Source organism: Rhinoderma darwinii, chromosome 1 (genome assembly GCF_050947455.1).
Source record: "Rhinoderma darwinii isolate aRhiDar2 chromosome 1, aRhiDar2.hap1, whole genome shotgun sequence".
Lineage (NCBI taxonomy): Eukaryota > Metazoa > Chordata > Amphibia > Anura > Rhinodermatidae > Rhinoderma > Rhinoderma darwinii.
This window is the reverse complement of record NC_134687.1, coordinates 131,108,684-131,131,807: the sequence shown is the minus strand read 5'-3', so window position 1 is coordinate 131,131,807 and position 23,124 is coordinate 131,108,684.

Here is a 23,124-nt window from a genome sequence, read left to right as displayed (position 1 = left end):
TCTTTATATATATCTATACATACACATATACACTGCACAGAATTCTCTGCTCTAAAATTTTCCTTTCACAACAAAAATATTTTCAAATGGGAATCTACTTGCACTGAGAAGTTATCATTTACACAAACATAATACTGACGCACGCCTCCAATAGTCCAATGCTAAGGCTGGTCCTGAACTTTACATAAAACTTAACCTCAGTATTTAATATTCCCACAACACTTTTTGAATATCGTTATTAAACAAACTAACTTTGGAATAACATCTGGAGAACTACTGACATCTTATGATTGTACAAACACCAGTTCAATACTTGGGATAACACTGTTCCCCTGTCTCTTACACACAACGTCTGCAGTGGGGAAGATACCGGCCGGGCTTCAGGCCCCCCTGAGAACAGGTATACACACACACGAGCACATTGTCATACACTTCTACCTCGGGTAGTTGTATGTTCTGCAGTCGCTGGGACGGGTAATTTGGCCGGGCTGCAATTTTCACAGGTACCTTTGCTGTTTTACCTATGTCATGCCGTGCTCATATCATGTAGGCTGCTACAAACCTAGCGGTGGCATTATTGTATCCAGGGACAAGCCAATTTACTGACACCTGGCTGCACATACCCTTGTTGTCAGGTCTGTCTTCTCTTACGCTCTCAATTGGCTTACCCGATGTTCCAATAAAGTTCCTACTACCAATGGGCCCATAATTGTGGGTGATGCCAAAAGCGTACCTAGAGTCAGTGTAAATGTCGGCCGTCTTACCTTCTGCCAGGTTACAGCCTCAGCGAACACCTCCAGCTCCGCTCCTTGAGATTAATGAGAAGGTGAGAGTGGTTTCTGGATAATTTACCTGGTGCCTCGTATCCTGTCTTGTACATACTGTATATGATGTATTTCTACATTACAAATTTACATTGGAAACCCATGTCACATATAGATAGAACATTTCAAAGGGGTGGCGTCTTTATTCTAAAAATAAAAACAAATGTTATACACTTCTCCACACTCATCTGATAATCCAGAACACTTTGAGAATTTCACTTTTATCAGGTTCTGTAAATACTTGATTAATACAAAAACAACTAAAAATGACTAAAATCTTTACATAAAATTAACAATGTTCAGATAATTTTCACCTCCTTCCCTACTAAATCTGTAAAGACTCATCTGTGAGTGACCTCGGCCTCTTGTGTAAATTTGCTGGAGGGGGATGGTCTCTTACACATTTTGTAGATCTCCTGCAACCAAATTCATTAATTCAAAACAAACCAAAATTGTACCTGATCAGTCCCTTCACCATTCCCCCCTTTTTGGACTCTGCGAAAGTAATGTAGCAGGGTTCAAAACTACATCTCATCATAATAAGGTCGGGCACTCTATCTGGGGGGCACTAGTTTGGCCCCCTGTAATACACAACAGCCTGGAACAAAAATGACTTTCTCCTGACAAAAATACATTTTATCTTTAAAATAACTTGCAACCATTTAGCTGTAAAACATCTCACATTTTCCAAAATAACATTTTTATATACAAGAATAGGGAACAGTGGGGGCACATACATTTTCAAGACCCCGTGTCTCACAATATCTGTAGTTTAATACATTTGAATTAACATCAAAACACATTAAATCTTATCACATCATAACACATAAATATGCAGCGTTCCGTTACATTTATCGTTTTGCAGACATATCCAGCGGTCTGTAATATTTTTCTCGCTTGGTGTAGTTACGGAAAACAGCGCATGTGCAAAGATAAGAAACTTTCCTTTACACAGAAAGAAGAAAGAAACTGATTTTAACCCCATACAAAAAACACTAAGAATTATTTTTTATTTTTTTAGACATTACTGCTGTTAAAAATAAGAGCATACAATATAGATCTAAAATCAGTGCAATATTGTAATCACTTGTCTCATCAGTCCACGCTCTATATACCAGTCTGCTTTTCAGACTTCACACATCACACAGCCCCCCTCCCCCACACAATCGATATCAGTCATCACATTCTATAGGAGGGGGTCACGCACTCACTCCTCACAGCTTCTGTTCTCACAATCTTAACAATTTCAATGCCGGCAAAAATTCTCCCATACAATGAACCTCCAAGAGTCACACATCTGTACAACAACACAAGATAACGTACATATCTGCAATCATTCATCACACTATTGTATAGGAATTATCTACGTTCAAAACATCAAACACATAATCTGTAACTGTGTCCAATCTGTCGGCCACTATCTATATTATGATGACGTGTCTTTTCACCAGTGCACAGCGTCCTGCACCCTTGGGACGGAATCTAGAACAGAAGAAAACACTGCAGCATGTGTTACTGTCAGCTCTTTACTGAGGGAAATAACAAAATTAACAAGGCTATAATTTCATACTGATTTGATTGGGCCGGGCGTGACCTCATCAGGGGGTGGGGGTCAGCCTCTCCCACAGGAAGCACATAGCTCAGCTGTGAGGGGGGTTTCTCTGCCCACAATGAGGACACACCCAACATGAGGGACTGCCACCATTACAGGGCGGCGGCTGATCCTGTGGTTTATAATACATATAACATACAATAATGCCTTTCTTATTTCCAACTTCCCTTTGTTCTCTTGAATACCTTTTGCCCAGTCTCTGGCTTGTAGCCGCCCTCCCCTATGCATCGCACACACTTCCATCAATTTCTTCGTTTTACTCACATACGGTTTCTCTTCCCTTCGCTTCACCAAATTATACGAATAGGATCGTCCGGGTACGGGCGATCCTGATGATTTGAATATGGACCGTAAACCATCCATTTTAACCGTCTATATTCTTCACGTAATTTATATAACACCTTTTGGTCTGCAACCCTCTAGTGACCGGTTCACCGTGGTCTGGCCAAAATATTACAATTTCTCAGTCTGTAACTCATTAAATCTGGCTGGAATATTACAATTTCTCAGTCTGCAATTTATTAAATCTGGCTGGAATATTACAATTTCTCAGTCTGCAACTCACAGGTCTCGCTGGAAATCACACGTTTTATCGTGCCCCTGTATAAAACAGGTTATATTTTCTATCTAGTCCCTAATTACCCAGAGGATGGTTAGTTGGGCGCGACTAATTTCTTACGGGTACGTGACCACACAGCGGGGATGTCGCTCCTGTCGCCTGATCTACTCCAGGCAATCGACAAGGGTTATACAGACTACCACAAGACCGTCCACTAACACAGATAAGTCGAAGATTTATAAAATCAACTGACTTACCGTGTTATTGTGGAGGTGATCAGGCTCCTTCAGTGGGCAGTCCTGGGTCGTCTGTTTCACCCTGTGATTGTTGGTTGTCCGGATTCTGAGATCCCCTCGAGTGCAGTCCCACGCTTCGGGCGCCAATTGTCAGGGTAAACTTCCTTTTCCCTGTTATTTCACACCGAATAGCCAATTGTAAATTGGAAACTGAGGGCATGCGTGGAAGAAATATACCAGGCAGACAAATGGTAGTACAGATCCTCCCTCAGTGAAGTAGGAAGTAAAGACTAAACTTTATTGAACAAAGAAACACAATCTCCTCCCTAGAGATGTGGGACGTGCTTAAGCCCCATTGGCTCTATTCAGCTGTAAGTTCATCTGTACACTCCTCTTGCATTCCTGGGGCGGTGTCTCCATAGGCGTGTTCCTGATACAGGTTCCATCTTGTTTCATTTATAAATCTTTGTGGAATATACTGATATAAAGCAATAATGTTTTTGCAAACAATATACAGGCTAATGATCCCTGACACTATCAGTTTTGGACTGCACAAAGACTTTTTGTGAAATACAAGGATTTTGTTTCTTCTCCATCCGGTCCAGACTTTATGATGACTTCTCCCGGCCATGACACATTTCTGTAGAATTTGCAACTCAGATGTCTTCGGCCCCCACTTTTTCATAGTTTCCACATCTATAAACTAAGATAAATTGATCATGTTGCCACATACTGTACCCCAAAATATAATAGCACCATACACTGTGCCCCTAAATAAAATAGTACCAAACCTTGTGCCCCTGAATATAATTGTGTCAAACACTGTAAATCACCACATACACACAGCTCCCTGTAGATAGCATCACACTCACCCCTATAGATTTTGCCACACCCCCTGTAGATAGCGTCACACACAGCCCCTGTAGATAGCGCTACACACAGCCTCTGCAAATAGCATCATACCCCCCCTATAGATGGCACCACACACAGCCCCCCTGTAGATAGCACCACACACAGCCCCCTGTAGGTAGCAACAAACAGACCCCAGGTAGATAGCACCACACAGAACCCGGGTAGATCGCGCCACACAGGCTCATTGTAGATAGCGCCACACACAGCCCACTGTAGATAGCATCAAATACACACCCCTATAGATAGCGCCACCCCCTGTAGAAAGCGTCACACACAGCCCCTGTAGATAGCGCCACACAGCCCCTGTAGATAGCGCCACACAGCCCCTGTAGATAGCGCCACACACAGCCTCTGTAGATAGCATCAGACACACACCCCCCTATAGATAGCGCCACCCACATCCCCTTGTATATAGCGTCACACACAGGCCTACCTATAGATAGCGCCACACAGCCTCCCCCTGTAGAGAGCACCACACACTCCCATGTGGATAGCCCCACACACACCCATGTAGTTAGCGCCCCACACAGCCCCCCTGTAGATAGCACCACACAGCGCCCCTGTAGATAGTGCCACACACAACCCCCCTGTAAATAGTGCCACACACAGCCCCCCTGTAGATAGCACCACACAGACCCCCCCTCCCTGGTAGATAGCGCCCCACACAGACCCCTGTAGATAGCGCCACACCCACCCCTGTAGATAGCACCACAAGGCCCTGCCCCTCTTGTAAATAATGCCACACAGCCCCCCTTGTATATAGTGCCACCCAGCCCCCCTTGTATATAATGTCACACAGACCCCCAAATGTAAATAGTGCCACACAGCCCCCCTTTGTATATACTGCCACACAGCCCACTTTTTCTTTAGTGCCACACAGCCCCCCTTGTATTTACTGCCACACAGCCCCTCTTGTATATAGTGCCACACAGCCCTCCCCATGTATATAGTGTCACACAGCCCCCTTCCTTATATATAGGGCCACACAGCCCACCCTTGTATATAGTGCTACACAACAATCCTGTGTATATTTCCACATAGTCCCCCCCAAAAATAAAATTCTAGTTACCTTGCCCGGTTCCCGTGACGGACGGAGCACTGTACAGCCTCTGGGCGGGACGCTTGCGCAGTCCAGCATGATGCAGTGACATTATCACGCCGGCCTGCGCAGGGAGTCTTCCCAGCGCCTTATAGGCTGCAGGCCTAACGTGGCCTGTATCCTATAGTATTAATTTGCATCTGCATCCTGAGGACGTTGGTAAAAAGTAAAAAAACGCCCAGTTGTCTTTTAAGAAACGAATTAGCATAAATCTAAAAAATTGTATAACTTGCTCAAAAATTATCGTTTTTCAAAATAAAAACCACTGTTGTTATCTACATTACAACGCCCATCAGATCATGTAGGAGACAGGGCACTTATAATCTGGTGACAGAGCCTTTTTAAGCAGGTTCAATGGCGGCAACCACAGTAAGAAATAGAATGGGTGGACTGCAGTACCCAGGAAGATTATCAAAATTAAGGCTATTTAGTTTAGTAAAAAGATTACTGAGTGGTGACCTAGTTATAATGTTCCTGTAACGTCCGTGGTCACTGACCACAAACTCCTTCCATCCAGTTGACGCCCTTCTCTCAAGAGATGTCTGCACATACGACCGTCCTGCTCCACAGTGACCACCATGGTGCGCTCACGAGCTCAGTCCAGACTTAAGAAGCCAGAGCGCACGCATGTTGGAGATTGAGCTAATTGCTCCCAGAGCACCCTGGGCTATAAGAAGGTCCCAGCCCCATCCTCCCACGCCTGAGCGTTGTTGTCGTATTCCAAGTCTGTCTTGCAAATGGTCCCCTAGTGTTTCCTTCTCCCAGTGTTCCCTGTTCCTGTATCCTGTTCTAGTGCCGTGCTGAGCTGTAGCCATGCTGTGCTGTATACCACGCCTGTCCTGCTTCTCCACGCCTGATGTCTACCTGCTGCCTAGTTCCCGCCAAGCCTGCCTTGCTACTGTCTAAGCTGCCACAGGTACCCTATATGAACTATAGTCTCTGACCTGCGCCCTGTTGGCCAGCTGCCATACCGCCAAGGTGGTACGGCCCAGTGGGTCTACGAACCCTACGTGACTGTTCCATTAGGGGACCCTTCATAGCCTTCAATCCCTGAGGTTTGCTAGTTCTGCATGTTCTTGTGTGGATCTAGAGAGGTTACCTCTAAGTGGAGCTTACAAGACAGCTTCTGGAAGTAAACTCTTTACAGGGATTCTCCAGTTTTATGTAAATAAAGCTTCATTATTGTATAATATTTTTTTTTAATGTTAATTCATCACCATTTTCTAGATCTTTCCTAGCTGCCAGTGAATGGGAACATTGTGGTTACATTCTACTCTTAATCCCATGCAAATTATCAGGTCCTCTTTAACCAGTATTTCATAGTGTTTTGTCTCTGCATCAGTCATGTAAACAGGGCAGAGCCCTGACAATAAATCAAGAGTCTATCTCTCCCTTTTTCTCAGCAGGAAATCTCAGCACTAACGTAAACTGCAATTTTAATTTCCTATGTCTCAATGTAAAACTTAAATTAGCCTACAGCAATTAAATAATAACATTTCAATATACTTATCTTTAGGATTCCTTATTGTTCCCCTGCTGTATCTCTGTTTAACCCCTTAATGACCAGCCTATTTTGGACCTTAATGACCAAGCTATTTTTACGTTTTTCAATCATCGCATTCCAAGAGCTATAACCTTCTTATTTTTGCGTCGACATAGCTGTATAAGGTCTTGTTTTTTGCGGGACAAGTTGTATTTTTTAATAGCACCATTTTTAGGTACATATTATTTATTGATTAACTTTTATTAACTTTTTTTGGGGGGGGGAATAGAAAAAAATCTGAAATTTCACCACTCTTTTTTGCGTCCTAAATCTACGCCGTTTACCGTGTGGTATAAATAACACAATAACTTTATTCAGCGGGTTGTTACGATTGCAACGATACCAAATTTGTATAGTTTTTGTATGTTTTACTACTTTTACACAGTAAAAACGCTTTTTTTTCAAAATTATTTGTTTTTGTGTCTCCATATTTGAAGAGCCGTAACGTTTTTATTTTTTCGCCGATTGGGCACCTTCCTTTCAGTCAAATAGTTATACTGTATAACTGCATTACATCCCGTTGTCACATATATTTTGTTTCAAAAATAAATTGAGCACTGATGAATACAACAAAGCTTTCTGGATATATTTCTGAAGGTCCTCCACTCATTATGACCAGTGAATATCTCAGATGATCGGTATTATCCCCCTCTGCTTTAGGATGTCATAAGTGAGTTCTTTTGGGTCTCTTGTCTGTGACATGTAAATTTATGTAATAATTAAAATAACTTCAATGTGCTGTGCTCTTCTCTGTATATAAATTACATCAAGATTTATGCAAATCACACAACTATAGACATGGCTTATAAACAACATCCCTTGTGTGTATTAATGTCTGACTAGTAATTTAATGACAGCCGTAGGCATAAACAAAAGTTTATTAAAGAGAACTGTAAGTAAAAAGATCTGAAGACCAAAGTGCCTATACCCTGTGTATTAGGATGTTTTCAGTAAAAAGAGCTAGATAATTTTAATGCATATGTTTTTATAAAGCATTGCCACATATATATATATATATATATATATATATGTATACAGAAGTCAATTAAATCTCATTTGTCTGTTTTCTATTACAATAATTTGACTTTATATATTTAGGCAAGGGGAAAAAAAAAAAATGAACAAATTGGTTAAAGTGTAGCTAAACGTTCGACAAACTTCTGACATGTCATAGTGACATGTCAGAAGTTTGGATTGGTGGGGGTCCGAGCACGGAGACCCCACCAATCACTAGAACGAAGAAGCTGAAGTGCTCGTGTGAGCGTGTAGCTGCTTCGTTTCTGTTCGTCTTTTTCCGGAAAGCCGATGTATCGGAGTACGGGCTCATAGACTCCGTACACGATACATTTATTTCTGGAAAAAGCCGAACAGACACGAAGCAGCTGAGCGCTCACACGAGCACTTCAGCTGCTTCGTTCTAGGAATTGGTGGGGGTCTCCGTGCTCGGTCCCCCACCAATCCAAACTTCTGACATGTAACTATGACATGTCAAAAGTTTGTCGAACGTTTAGCTACACTTTAAAACTGTAAATGATCTTAATTCAGAGTAACCAAATAATCAATGATGATCTACCAGTTGGCCACTGAGTTTTTACTAGTAGATTGTGATTCTGGCCCCTCCACGACACAACATTCACCTTTAGGCTGGGTTCACACGCAGCGTAAATACTGCAGATTTTATGCAATGGATTTAATTGTGGAAAATCCTGTGAGTGCAGGACCTGTGAGTGACGTCACAGCGTGATCTGGCAGAAGCTGGGCGTTCTGAAGAGAAGTGGATGATACTTCTCATCAGAACGCCCAGCTAGTAAAAGTATTAAAAACGCCCCGATGTACGCACATAATACACGCCCACTTGGACTTTTACTTTTAAATACACCCACTTGGACTTTTGCAAGCCTCATTTGCATAACTACAAAAATGGTCATAACTTGGCCAAAAATGCTCGTTTTTTAAAAATAAAAACGTTACTGTAATCTACATTGCAGCGCCTATCTGCTGCAATAGCAGATAGGGGTTGCAAAATCTGGGACAGAGCCTCTTTAACTGTATCTGCATCCTGAGGACGCAGATACAGTTGGCAGCGGGACACCGCCCGGAATCCAGGACTGTCCCGCTGAGTCCGGGACGGTTGGAAAGTAGCCTGAAGCAGCATACCATCACAATCTACATGGGGGCACTATCTACAAGAAGGGTTGTGTGTGGCACCCAGGAGAGGGGGCCCAGTCAAAAGTTTTCTATGGTGCCCAGTCTTTCTTAGTTATGCCCCTGCCTGCTGAGATGACGGATTCAGGTCTCAGCGCAAGATACTGCTGCTCTGTATTCAGGATACAAAGCAGATGTGTCTGAAAAAGTAGAAGTAATTTTTTTAATAAACAGTATTTAGGAAGTTGCACAAAACACACTGATATACAGTTTTATTTTTTGTTTAAAAACAATTTCAACGGTGTACATTGCCTTTAGGCCGTGTTCACACAGGGCGGAGATACGCTGTGTAAAAGCACGCAGAGTATCCGCCCTGAGCGCCGCAGGGAATTCTGGGCGAAAAAGCGCACCAAACTGTGGTGCAGTTTTTCGCCCGGAATGTCCGCTGCGGAAATCTGCTGCATTAACCGGCCTGCTAGCACATGGGATGAAGCATCATCCCAGTAGGCCGTCCTTCTGACGTCATTCAGGCCGGCCTCCTGGGATGACGTTTCATCCATGTGACCGCCGCTACAGCCTGTGATTGGCTGCAGCTTTGGTCACACAGGATGAAGCGTCATCCCAGGAGGCCAGCTTGGAAGAAGAAACATAGAATTCTAGGTAAGTTTAGTGGGGGGTTTTATTTAGAGCTGCATTTTTTTACGAACCTGCCGTAAAAGACGCACCTTGAATTCAATGGGGAAATCCCGCAGCAAATATGCAGTGATTACGCAAATACAATTGACATGCTGCGGAATAAAATTCTGCACCAGAGGTCCATTTCTGAGTGTTTTTTCCACTCAGTATTTACGCAGCATGGGGTAGAGGGGATGAGATTTGTTCAATCCCATCCACTTTGCTGTTACTGTATTATGCTGCGTTTTTTCCGTCTGCAATTCCGGACGGAAAAAACGCAGCAATTCCTCTACATTTGGACAAGCCTTTAAAGTCCATATATTAATGATTAATAAAAATGTAAAACTAAATACAGAAAATAACCTATATAAAAATATATTTTCTTTAACATATTTAAATATTTACACTTCATTTAGGATGGTAAAAAAAAATACATGGAGGAATTTTTTGTTGCTTATTAATAACATTTAAGGATAAGTTCACACTACCGTTGTCACCCACTTAGGTCTCTTCCATCAAATGGAAAACATCGATTGATTTCGATGGTAATTCTTTTGTTTCAGTTGCATTCTGTTTGCCTCAGTTCAGTAGGTTTCCGGTTTTTTTTCACGGATGCAAAAGTGTTGCAGTCCTGTGTGTCTCTTACACACACAATCCACCTAATATAGTTAATATATAAGTTCATTAACTTAGATGTGATCGATATTAAGTGGATCCTATGTATACAAGATACATAGAAGCTGTATTGTAAAAAGTAAAAAAAATAATAATAAAAGTCTATTTAAAAAGTCCTTAAAGGCATTGTGTTGCCAGAAAAACATGTTTGTTTTTTTTTAATTAAACATTTAGTGTGTGGGTGATTAAACATTGTTCAAATTTTTTTTATTTTTTTCACGAGTCAGGAAATATTATAAATTAATTCTAATTTATAATACTACCCATTTTTGGTCACTAGATGGAGCTATTCCCAAAATTGCAGCATTGCAACATTGGGTTAAAAGCCCTCGCTCTAGTGAGCTCTCAGCATCCCCCCCTCCTTTATCCTGGCTAGTGCCGGGATAAACGAGGGGTTTGAACGGTGTAACCTCCTACACTGTGTGTCGCCATTTTTTGAGCTAACACACAGTGTAGTAGGTTTACATACAGTAGTAAACACACACAAACACGAACATACATTGAAATCTCTTACCTGCTCCTGCCGCCGCGGCTCCCTCCGGCCCGTCCGCTCCGTTTGCTGCCGCTGGTCCAAGTGCACAAATCCGGAAGCCGCGACCGGAAGTAGTAATATTACTGTCCGGCCGCGACTTCCGGTCCACAGGAAAATGGCGCCGGACGGCGCCAATTTCGAATTGGACTGTGTGGGAGCGGCGCATGCGCAGTTCCCACACAGACGCCGTACACGGAAGTCAATGGGACGGGAGCCGTTCGCAGTCCCTATGGGACTGTGGCTGCCGTATTCCATGTCTGTATGTGTCGTTAATCGACACAGACAGAAATGGAACAAAAAATGGCAGCCCCCATAGGGAAGAAAAAGTGTAAAAATAAGAAAAAGTAAAACACAAACACACAAATGAATATAAACGTTTTTAATAAAGCACTAACATCTTTAACATATAAAAAAATAATTTGTGATGACACTGTTCCTTTAACCCCTTAAGGACACAGCCTGTTTTCGCCTAATGGACCAGGCCATATTTTTTAAAAAAATCTGCCGCTTTTAGTTATAAATTGAGATAAAATTTGCAAAAATTTGCTTTTTTCTCAATTTAAATATATCTACTTGTAAAACAAATAGTAATACCACACAAAATAGTTACTAGTTAACATTTCCCATATGTCTACTTTATGTTTGCATCGTTTTTTGAACATCATTTTATTTTTCTAGGACGTTACAAGGCAATTTCTCACATTTTCAAGAAAATTTCAAAAGGCTATTTTTTCAGGGACCTGTTCAGTTCTGAAGTGGCTTTGAGGGCCTTATATATTAGAAACCTCCTATAAACCCCCCTATTTTAAAAACTGCACCCCTCAAAGTATTCGAAACAGCATTTAGAAAGTTTCTTAACCCTTTTGCTGTTTCACAGGAATTAAAGCAAAGTTTTTTTCTGTAACACAGAAGGTTTTAACAAAGAAACACAACTTAATGTTTATTGGCCAGATTCTGCAGTTTTTAGAAATATCCCACATGTGGCCCTAGTGTGCTATTGGACTGAAACACATGCCTCAGAAGCAAAGGAGCAACTAGTGGATTTTGGTGCCTTCATTTTATTAGAATATATTTTAGGCACCATGTCAGGTTTGAAGAGGTTTTGTGGTGCAAAACAGTGGAACCCCCCCCCCCCCAAAAGACACCATTTGGCAAACTACACCCCTAAGGAATTTACCAAGGGGTATAGTGAGCATTTTAACTCCACAGGTTTTTTCCTCAATTTAGTGAAATTAAGATGTAAAAATGAAAATCTAAATGTTTCCAATAAAATGTAGAAATCTTCATTATTTACAAGGAATAAAGAATAAAAAGCACCCCAATATTTGAAAATCAATTTCTCCCGATTACGGAAATATCCCATATGTGATAATAAACTGCTGTTTGGACCCACGGCAAGGCTCAGAAGGGAAAAAACACCATTTGTCTTTTGGAGCTCAAGTTTTGCTGGAATGGTTTGTAAGGTGCCTTGTCGCATTTGCAAAGCCCCTGCGGGACCAAATCAGTGGAGACCCCCCAAAAGTTACCCCATTTGGGAAACTACACCCCTTAAGGAATTCATCAAGGGGTGTATTGAAAAAGTAGAAAAAAGCACCCCAACATTTGTAACGTGAACTCTTCTGAGAATGGCAATACCCCATATGTGGTGATAAACTGCTGTTTGGACCAACGGCAAGGCTTAGAATGGAGGGAGCGCCATTTGGCTTTTGGAGCTCAAATATGTCTGGAATGGTTTTCGGCGCCATGTCACATTTGCATACCCCTGCGGAACCAAATTAATGGAAACCACCCAAAAGTGATCCAATTTGGGAAACTACACCCCTGAAGGAATTTATCGAGAAGTATAGTGAGCATTTTGACCCCACAGTTTTTTTTTGCTGAATTTAGTGGAATTATGCTGTGAAATTTAAAATTGCCATATATGTGGATGTAAACTGCTGTTTGGGCACGCTGTAGGGCTCAGAAGGGAGGAAGCACCATTTGGCTTTTGGAGCGCAGATTTAGCTTGGTAGTTGTTCTGTTTGGGATTTCACTGGTATTTCAGTTTATAATGTGGGGGCATATGTAAGCTCGGAGGAGTTCAGCAGGGCATAATAAGAGAGTATAATAGTGCGGTAAAGAAATAATATTTCATAGATGTGTGGCCAGTGTCGCACTGATAAATGGTGCCCAATCTTATCCACTTTTGGAACTCTCTGCACAGTTTGTGCCACTATATTCTAAGAGCCAGAACTTTTTTATTTTTTCTCCACTGGAGCTGTGTGAGGGCTTATTTGTTGCGGGACAATCTGTACTTTTCATTGTTAGCATTTTGGGGTACATGCAATTTTTTGATCACTTTTTATTAAATTTTTTGGCAAGCAAGGTGACCAAGAACCAGTAATTCTGACAATGTTTTTTAATTCTTTTTTTTTTTTTTACAGTGTCAACCGGGGGCTATAAATGACAGTTTTACTTTATTTTGAGGGTCGATACGATTACGGCGATTCCACATGTACCGTATTTCAACGATTCTGGGGTTTTAAATGTAATTTTTTAAGCCGTTTAACGTGCAAGTCAAATAATGCTATATTGTAATAGTTTCTGACTTTTATGGACACAGCGATACCAATTTGTTTTATTTTTTTATTTCTACATTGTGTTTGGAGAAAAATGGGAAAAGCGTTTGTATTTTTTAACCTCTTCCCGTCATAAACACTTTCAGATTTTAATTTTCGTTTTTTCCTCCCCACCTTCCAAAAGCCATAACGTCTTTATTTTTTCATCGATACAGTACTATGAGGGCTTGATTTTTGCGGGACGAGTTGTAGTTATTCGTAGCATCATTTATTTTGCCATATAATGTACTAGAAAACGGGAAAAAAAATATTTGTGGGGTAGAAAATGAAAAAAACAACGATTCCTCGATTGGTTTTTGCGCGCCGTTTTTACGGAATTTACTGTGCAATTAAAACAACATGTTAACTTTATTCTGTGGGTCAATACGATTACGGCGATACCAAATATATATAGTTTTTTCTATATTTTACTACTTTTACAAGTAAAAACCTATTTAACCGTCGATTAAGTGGTATGAGGGCTTATTTTTTGCAGGATAAGCTGTAGTTTTTAATAATACCATTTTGGTGTACATCTGACGGTTTGATCACTTTTTATTTAATTTTTTGTGGGAGATTAGGTGACCAAAAAATAGAGATTCTGCCGTTTATTTTTATATTTTTTTACGACGTTCACCATGCGGGTTAAATAATGATGTATTGTAATAGTTCAGACTTTTGCGGACGCGGCGATACCAATTATGTCTATTTATTTATCTTTTTACTATGCTCTAGGGGGAAAATGGGAAAAGGGGGGTTGTTTGAACTTTTAATTATTTATTTTTACACAATTTTTTTTTAATTTAACTAATTTTTACTTTTTTTATTAGTCTCCCTAGGGGACTTAAATCAGCCATCGTTATACTAATGTATTACAGAATATTGTGATTCTGACAGGCAGATGGTGGACCTGGGGGCCTTCATTAGCAGCCATAGCAACCATCGCCCCCCCCCCCCCGCGCGATTGGGTTGCGGGGGGTGCGATGAGGTGTTAGAGGGGGCCGCCCCCGTCTTTCTAATGATTTAAATGCTGCGGTCGCTATTGACCGCAGCATTTAACAAGTTAAACTAGCAGGATCGCGCTCGAGCGCGATGCCGCTCGTTACTCTGAAGAGTCGGCTGTAACCGCATCGTATGGAGCGGGTTCACTCCGTGAGCACGCTCCATACTTCCCCTACCCGGCTATGACGTAACTGTATGTCATATGTCGGGAAGGCGTTAACATTGAATATTTTTTTACACTCCATTTTATTAGTTCCCCTAGGGGACTTGAACCAGCGATCATTAGATTGCTGGTACAATACACTGCAATACATAGATGAGTTACAGAAACAGTGTAACCCGCTGAGCTACGCTGTTTCCACAACTCCCATAGCAGTTACAGAAGCTGCGTAGCATGTAGCTACTATTCAGTGAGCCCGCTCCGCTCCAAACATCATCCCCTCCCCGCTCCATGATGTGACGGCACATCATGGGTCTAGAAGGGGTTATGTAAGAAGTGGTAAGGGAGCCCGTGGCTGCAGGATCCCATGACTGCTGACTATAAGACGCAGGGACTTTTTAGCAAGACTTATTCTTGCTAAAAACAGCGTTTTATAGTCCGAAAAATACAGTATATAATTTTAAATTTTGCAGCATCTGCACAATAAAATCACTTTTTTTTTAAATTTAGTTTTTGTATCCCCATATTCTGAGAGCCATAACTTTTTAATTTTTTAGTCAAAAAAGCTGTGTAACAGCTTGTTTTTTGCAGACCCGGTTGTCGTTTTTATTAGTACTGTTTTGAGGCACATGCGACGTTTTGATCACTTTTTATTCCATGTTTTGGGAGGGCTGGTGATAAAAAAATAGCGATTCTGGCATTGATTTTTACTTTTTATTTTTGCGGTGTTCAATGTGCGGGAAAAATAACATTATAGTTTTATAGTTTGGGTCGTTACGGACGCGGCGATACCAAATATGTACTTTTTTTTTAAAGGTTTCATTTTTTTCCTATAGTAAAAGACTTACTATAGGAAAAAAGGCAGTGTTTGTTTTTATTAACTTGAAACTTTTGTTTTTACGCTTTTATCCAACTTTTTTTTTGTCCCACTAGGGGACTTGAGGGCTTGCACCTCTGATCTTTATTCTAATTTATTGCACTACCGACGTAGTGCAGTGCATTAGAGTTGTCAGTCATTCACTGACAGCAAGCCCATTAGGTCCCGTCTCTGGACGGGGCCAAATAGGCTATCGTACGTGGCAGACCAGGAGGCCATTGTTAGGCCTCCGGTTGCTATAGTAATGATCGGCATCCTCACGATCACATTGTGTTGATGCTGATCGCTACAAACCACTAAGATGCTGTGATTGCTTTTCATCGCGGCATCTAAGGGGTTAATGGCAGGGATCGGAGCTGATGTCTCAGGCTCTGCTTCTGAGCCTGGCGCCATCTTTGTTTTGCAGCAGAAAAACTTTTAGGCTCCACCTCCAGGCGGGACCTAGCAGGCTTCCGTACTTGGCAGACAGGAGGCCATTGTTAGGCCTCCGGTCTGCTAGAACAGCCATCGGAACCCCGCGATTTGCATTGCGGGGTTCCGATCTGCTAGGAAACACCATAGATTCAGCGGTCGCTTTTGAGCGCTGCATTTAAGGGGTTAATTGGCTGGATCGGAGGCTAGCTCCGGTGCTGGCTATGCAGCAGGGTGTCAACTGTAATATACACCTGACACCCGCTGGCGATGATGCAGGCTTAGCTTCTGAGCCCGCACCAGCAACACAATGTACCCATACGTTGTGTTGCGTTAAGTACTTAATGACAGCGATGTAATAGTACGTCGGATGTCATTAAGGGGTTAAACACAAAAACATTGGTTTAATAAAAATAAAAATAAAAAAAAAATCGATTCAAAAGTGTACATAGCCTTTAAGGGGTTAAAGAGGTTTTCTTATTATGGGTAAATAATGTTTAAACGGGTTTAGCCATCATAAAAATTGATATAATATTGCTACTGCTACGTGTGGCTTTATTCTTAGGCCTTATTCACACTAACGTGTTAAACGTCCATGTGACGGCCGTTGAAACAACGGCCGTCACACGGACCTATATAATTCAATGTGGCCGATTACACGGCCGTTGTTTTAACGGATCTTGTGAAGGGTCCGTGAGAAAATAGCTAAATATACAGCCCATATAAATAAGAGGAATTATGTAGAAAATGTAGGTGGCTTTCTTTTTTAATGTTTACCATTAAAGGGAGCTGTTTCTTTTAGTAAAATAAACATCTGAAAATGAAGTGAGAAACTGGCATCTTTCTAATTATACCTAAACTTGTGTCATCGGGTGGCAAGTCATGGGGAGATTTAAAACATGGGAACTCTGGGCTTGTATAAGTGGAGGTCTGGCTTGAATCAATGCTTTCCTGCAGTGTCACAGCAGGGAAACAGGTTACCATGAGAGCTTTCCATCAAGAAGGTAATACGTAGAGGTCACTGCAGTGCAGTGGACTATCATTTTTAGGTACTGTATGAATTTTTTGTTATGTGTAAAATATAATGTGGCTCTACACATTGTGGTGTTTTGTATTTAAATTGAAGTTTAACCTTTGATTTATTCCTGAAACATAGTGCCAACATATTCCTCAGCACTGTACAATAGTTGTTATCACTCACTGGGGCTCACAATGTAAATAAACTCTATATTTGGATATTGGTAAACTTTTTTTTTACCAGCAATTGCTTTACAAGTGGGAGTCAGGGCCAGACTTAGGTTGGATGGCGCCCTGTGTGGGACGCTCTATTGCTGCCCTCAGCAAATAAAAAATGAACCACAAATATACTGTACATAAAGATATATTTAGACATACAGGCAAATATATATATATATATATATATATATATATATATATATATATTGTGAGGGTTTAGCATCAGGAGAGGTTGGTACAGCAGTTTCTTTGTAGCCAGAGACAGGGACACCGTGCATTAAAAGTCATAACAGGGCTTTGCCTGTGTTTTTATTCTTGTCAAAGAAACTGCCTCTTGTACAACAAGGCAAAATACAAAATAAATCCTGCTCGTCTGAGCACTAACTAAACAAGATATTTATCTAACTATACCAAGTGCCTTCCTACCAGGCACTGGACACAAAGTAACACAGGTCTTTACTCACATAGCATACAGGCTACTCCAGCCTTAGTAGTCTCCAGTCTGAGTCAGGGGTGAGACTCCCACACACTGTGTCTGCACCTTTTTATACACAGGCTACAGGTGCAGCTAATTGAGCAGCAGCCTTGTCCTACAAACAGAGATGGACTAGGGATTGGGGAACCCGCCCTGCTCTTCTCCAATCCAACTCCAGGCCCTTTTTTCCGGCTTTTCCTTAAGCCGAGATTGGAAAACTAGAGCTTTCTATTGCAAGAACTACTCATTCCCTGGAGCCTAGGATACATATGACAGGATTCTAGGGGAAATATACCTTCCCTCAATGACTTTACCTGTCACTGTCTCACATACCCTCTTCCTCTGTTCGAGCCCGTGGGATCGGACACATTTAGCTACAAGGCAGTGTGTCCTAGACAAAGCGTCAGCATTGCCCTGCAGTTTTCCTGCTCTGTGTTCCACAGTATATTTGAAGTTCTGCAAAGTAAGAAACCACCGTGTAACCGTTGCATTTCTCTCTTTAGCTTGACACATCCACGTAAGAGGAGAGTGGTCTGTAACCAACCTAAACCGACGACCCAATAAATAATATCTCAGGGACTCAAGTGCCCACTTAATTGCCAAGCACTCCCGTTCAACTATGCTATAGTTTTTCTCAGCCGGGGTAAGTTTTCTGCTCAAATAGGTCACAGGATGTTCCTCACCACCCACCTCTTGTGACAGAACTGCTCCGAGCCCCACATTAGAAGCATCAGTTTGGACAACAAACTCCTTTTTGAAGTCAGGAGGGACTAAGACTGGTTGGTTACACAGGGCCAGTTTCAACTCTTGAAAGGCGCTTTCAGCCTTCGTGTCCCACTTGACCATGACAGACTTACTTCCCTTGGTAAGATCTGTCAGGGGCGCTGCTGTGCTGGCAAAGTTTGGAATGAACCTGCGGTAATAACCTACAATTCCTAGAAAAGCTCTGACCTGCTTTTTGGTTGAGGGCTGGGGCCAGTTTTGAATAGCCTCAACTTTGTTGACCTGTGGCTTTATCACCCCTCTCCCAATTATGTACCCCAGATACCGTGCTTCCTCCAAGCCTAAGGAACATTTCTTTGGGTTTGCTGTTAACCCCGCGGCTCTGAGGGAGTTTAGTACTGCTTGTACTTTTGGTAAGTGGCTTTCCCAGTCATCACTAAAGATTATAATGTCGTCCAGATATGCCAAAGCATACTGACGATGGGGTTTGAGGACTATGTCCATTAACCTTTGAAAGGTCGCTGGAGCCCCATGTAGCCCAAATGGTAAACAAATATATTGAAACAGACCATCCGGGGTGATGAACGCAGTTTTCTCTTTGGCGCCCTCCGTGAGGGGTACTTGCCAATAGCCTTTAGTTAAATCAAGTGTTGAAAAATACCTTGAATGGCCCAGTCTCTCTATTAACTCGTCAACTCTTGGCATTGGGTATGCGTCAAACTTTGACATCTCATTTAACTTGCGGAAGTCGTTACAGAAACGCAATGACCCATCTGGTTTCGGAATCAATACAATGGGACTTGACCATTCACTTTTTGACTCTTCAATAATCCCAAGGTCTAGCATTTTCTTGACCTCCTCAGATATGGCTTGTCTACGAGCTTCAGGGACTCTGTAGGGTTTCAAGTGGACCCGAACCTGAGGCTCGGTCACAATGTCATGTTTTATTATACTGGTCTGTCCTGGCAGTTCTGAAAACACGTCTGTGTTTCTCTGCACAAACTCTTTTGTCTCCTGTTTCTGTGGCTTTGCGAGGGATTCTGACACATACACATCTGGGTTAGGACTATGGGGGGTCCTTACTGCCACGAGGGTCTCTCTTTCTTTCCATGGCTTAATTAAGTTTACATGGTATAACTGCACTGTCTTCCTTTTACCTGGTTGGTAAACTTTATAATTTACATCCCCCACCTTTTCAATTATCTCATACGGCCCTTGCCATCTAGCAAGAAATTTGCTTTCTACGGTTGGCACTAAGACCAACACTCGATCACCAGAGTTAAAATTTCTAACTTTAGCCGTTCGGTTATACACCCTGCTCTGAGCATCCTGAGCTTGCTCCAAGTGTTCCTTAACTATCGCCATGACTGCAGCGATTCGGTCTTGCATCAACTTGACATGCTCAATTACACTCCTATAAGGTGTGGACTCTTGCTCCCAGGTTTTCTTGGCTATGTCCAGGAGACCACGGGGTTGTCTGCCGTATACAAGTTCGAAAGGAGAAAACCCTGTGGATGATATGAGGAACTTCACGTACAGCGAACATCAAATAGGGCAGAAGACAGTCCCAATCCTTCCCATCCTTACTAACCACCCTCCTCAACATGCCTTTTAATGTCTTATTGAATCTTTCAACAAGATCATCAGTTTGAGGGTGATATATAGAGGTACGCAGGTGTTTAATTTTCAACAGTTTACATAATTCCTTGGTGATTTTGGACATAAAGGGAGTTCCTGATCGGTAAGGATTTCCTTAGGTAAACCAGTACGGGAAAACATGTAAAACAACTCTCTTGCAATGGCTTTTGAAGAGGAATTTCGCAAAGGGACTGCCTCAGGGTAGCGCGTGGCATAGTCCAACACCACTAGGATATATTGATGTCCTCTAGAGGATTTGACTAAAGGGCCGACCAGATCCATGGCAATTCTTTCAAAAGGGATCCCAATGATAGGCAAAGGCACCAGCGGACTCCTAAAATGTGGCATAGGAGCCGTTATCTGACACTCCGGGCAGGTCTCGCAATACCTCTGAACTTCCGTATATACCCCCGGCCAGAAGAATCGTTGTAAGATACGCTCTCTGGTCTTTGCGCAACCTAGATGTCCACCCAGCACGTGTTTATGAGCCAGGTCCAACACCGTTCTACGATACGGTTGGGGTATCACCAGCTGTTCAACAACCTCCCCACGTACGTTATCTATCCGATACAGCAAATCCTGGTTAACCGCCATGTGTGGAAACACCTTATCAGCCCCTGGATGTTGAGGCACTCCATTTAATACCTTAGTATTTTCCCTGGCTTTTACCAATGTGGGATCGCTAAGTTGAGCGGTCCCAAAATTGTTACGTGATATATTTAACTCTGGTATCTCAGAAATTTCCTCCTGCTCATCTGTTTCACCAGCAAAAACAGACAGAGGAAATTTATCAGGCTCAGTGGTCACCCCTACTGCTGGCACCTCAGCATCTTCGTTAAAGGGTTCTGGGCTAATCACAGCGCACACATTAATAACATCATTAACATTTACAGTGGAGGTTACATCTTTCTTCCTCCACAAGTCCCAGAACACTGGGAAGTCTCTCCCCAGGATCACACTGTGCATCAGGGACTTGACCACACCCACTTCATGGCAAGCGGTTCCACAGGAAGTCTCTAGAGTGACCAAAGCGGTGGGGTATTCTTTAGTGTCCCCATGTATGCACAGGAATACTATGTCCGCTGAATGTTCCAGGGTCTATCAGGCTGGCATGCACCAGGGTAACCAGACTCCCAGAATCCAGCAAGGCACTCACAGTACACCCTTCCACTTTTACGACACACATTTGTTGCTCAGTCTCGTAAACAGTCTCAGCAGAACAAACAGGACGTGCAAACAAGGATATTCGCCTTGCTGCATCACAGTCCATTGGCTCAGTAGTCAGGGGACAATTGGCAGCAATATGCCCAGGTCCATAACACCGCCAGCACTGTATGCGGCCCCGGTCCCCAACTTGAGACCCTGGTCTGGCCTTCAGTGTCTCTCTGGGATTTCTTCCCTCCGTCTGCTCCCCTTCTGAGCCACGTCCCTTAAAGACATTTCTCACCCCTCTAGTAAATGGAACAGTCTTACCGGGTGCTCCGCACGATTTGCTGTTCCTGGGGTTAGAACATCCAGGCGGTAGTTCTTGGAGTAGATCCTGAGTAGCTCTGTACCTTTCAATCAGGTTCACCAGCTGTTCCGCATCTGCAGGATCTCCTTGACCGAGCCAACGCTGAACCTTCGGTGGTAAGGAGCGGATGTATTTGTCAAGCACCACTCTCTCCACGATCTGCGCAGGGGTTGATTCCTCTGGCTGTAGCCATTTCCTTACAAGATGGACAAGATCATACATTTGTGATCGCGCAGGTAGGTGTTCCACGAAAGTCCAGTTGTGCACCCGTCGAGCACGCACATTCATATTAACACCCAGACGGGCAAGGATCTCATCCTTCAGCTTGGAGTAATCCTTGGCATCCTGCTCATTGAGATCAAAGTACACCTTTTGCGGCTCTCCGGTTAGGAAAGGTGCCACCACTGCTGCCCACTGATCTGAAGGTAACTTCTCTCATTCTGCCACTCGCTCAAACACCATGAGATAGGCCTCAACGTCGTCAGTGGATGTCATCTTCTGCAGAGATGTCTGTACCGCTGCACGAGTGGTTTGGCGCAAACCATGAGGCCCCGCTGACCTCTCCACTGAGGCCTGAATTTGGTCTTGCAAATAGCGATTAATTTGCTGCTGTTCTTTTAAGGCCAGTCTGTGGGCTTCACCCAGCAGAATATTGGTTTCAGCCTGTGCACGCATGGCTTCCTCATGCACCATTCGCTGAGTCGCGCTGGCTTCTTGCAGAGCTGTGCTTATCTTCCCCTGGTTGATATTAGCCTGAATCAGCTGTTTAAGTATTTCATCCATTTTAAAGGGAATGTGTTGCCAGAAAAACATGTTTTTTTTTTAAAAATTAAACATTTAGTGTGTGGGTGATTAAACATGGTTCAAATTTTTTTTATTTTTTTCACGAGTCAGGAAATAGTCAGGAAATATTATAAATTAATTCTAATTTATAATACTACCCATTTTTGGTCACTAGATGGAGCTAGTTCCCAAAATTGCAGCATTGCAACATTGGGTTAAAAGCCCTCGCTCTAGTGAGCTCTCAGCATCCCCCCTCCTTTATCCTGGCTAGTGCCGGGATAAACGAGGGGTTTGAAAGGTTTAACCTCCTACACTGTGTGTCGCCATTTTTTGAGGTAACCCACAGTGTAGTAGGTTTACATACAGTAGTAAACACACACAAACACTAACATACATTGAAATCTCTTACCTGCTCCTGCCGCCGCGGCTCCCTCCGGCCCGTCCGCTCCCTTTGCTGCCGCTGTTCCATGTGCACAAGTCCGGAAGCCGCGACCGGAAGTAGTAATATTACTGTCCGGCCGCGACTTCCGGTCCACAGGAAAATGGCGCCGGACGGCGCCAATTTCGAATAGGACTGTGTGGGAGCGGCGCATGCGCAGTTCCCACACAGACGCCGTACACGGCAGTCAATGGGACGGGAGCCGTTCGCAGTCCCTATGGGACTGTGGCTGCCGTACTCCATGTCTGTGTGTGTCGTTAATCGACACACACAGAAATGGAACAAAAAATGGCAGCCCCCATAGGGAAGAAAAAGTGTTAAAAATAAGAAAAAGTAAAACACAAACACACAAATGAATAAAAACGTTTTTATTAAAGCACTAACATCTTTAACATATAAAAAAAATTATTTGCCATGACACTGTTCCTTTAACAGTCTCTTTTAGCCCTGTTGCCGCC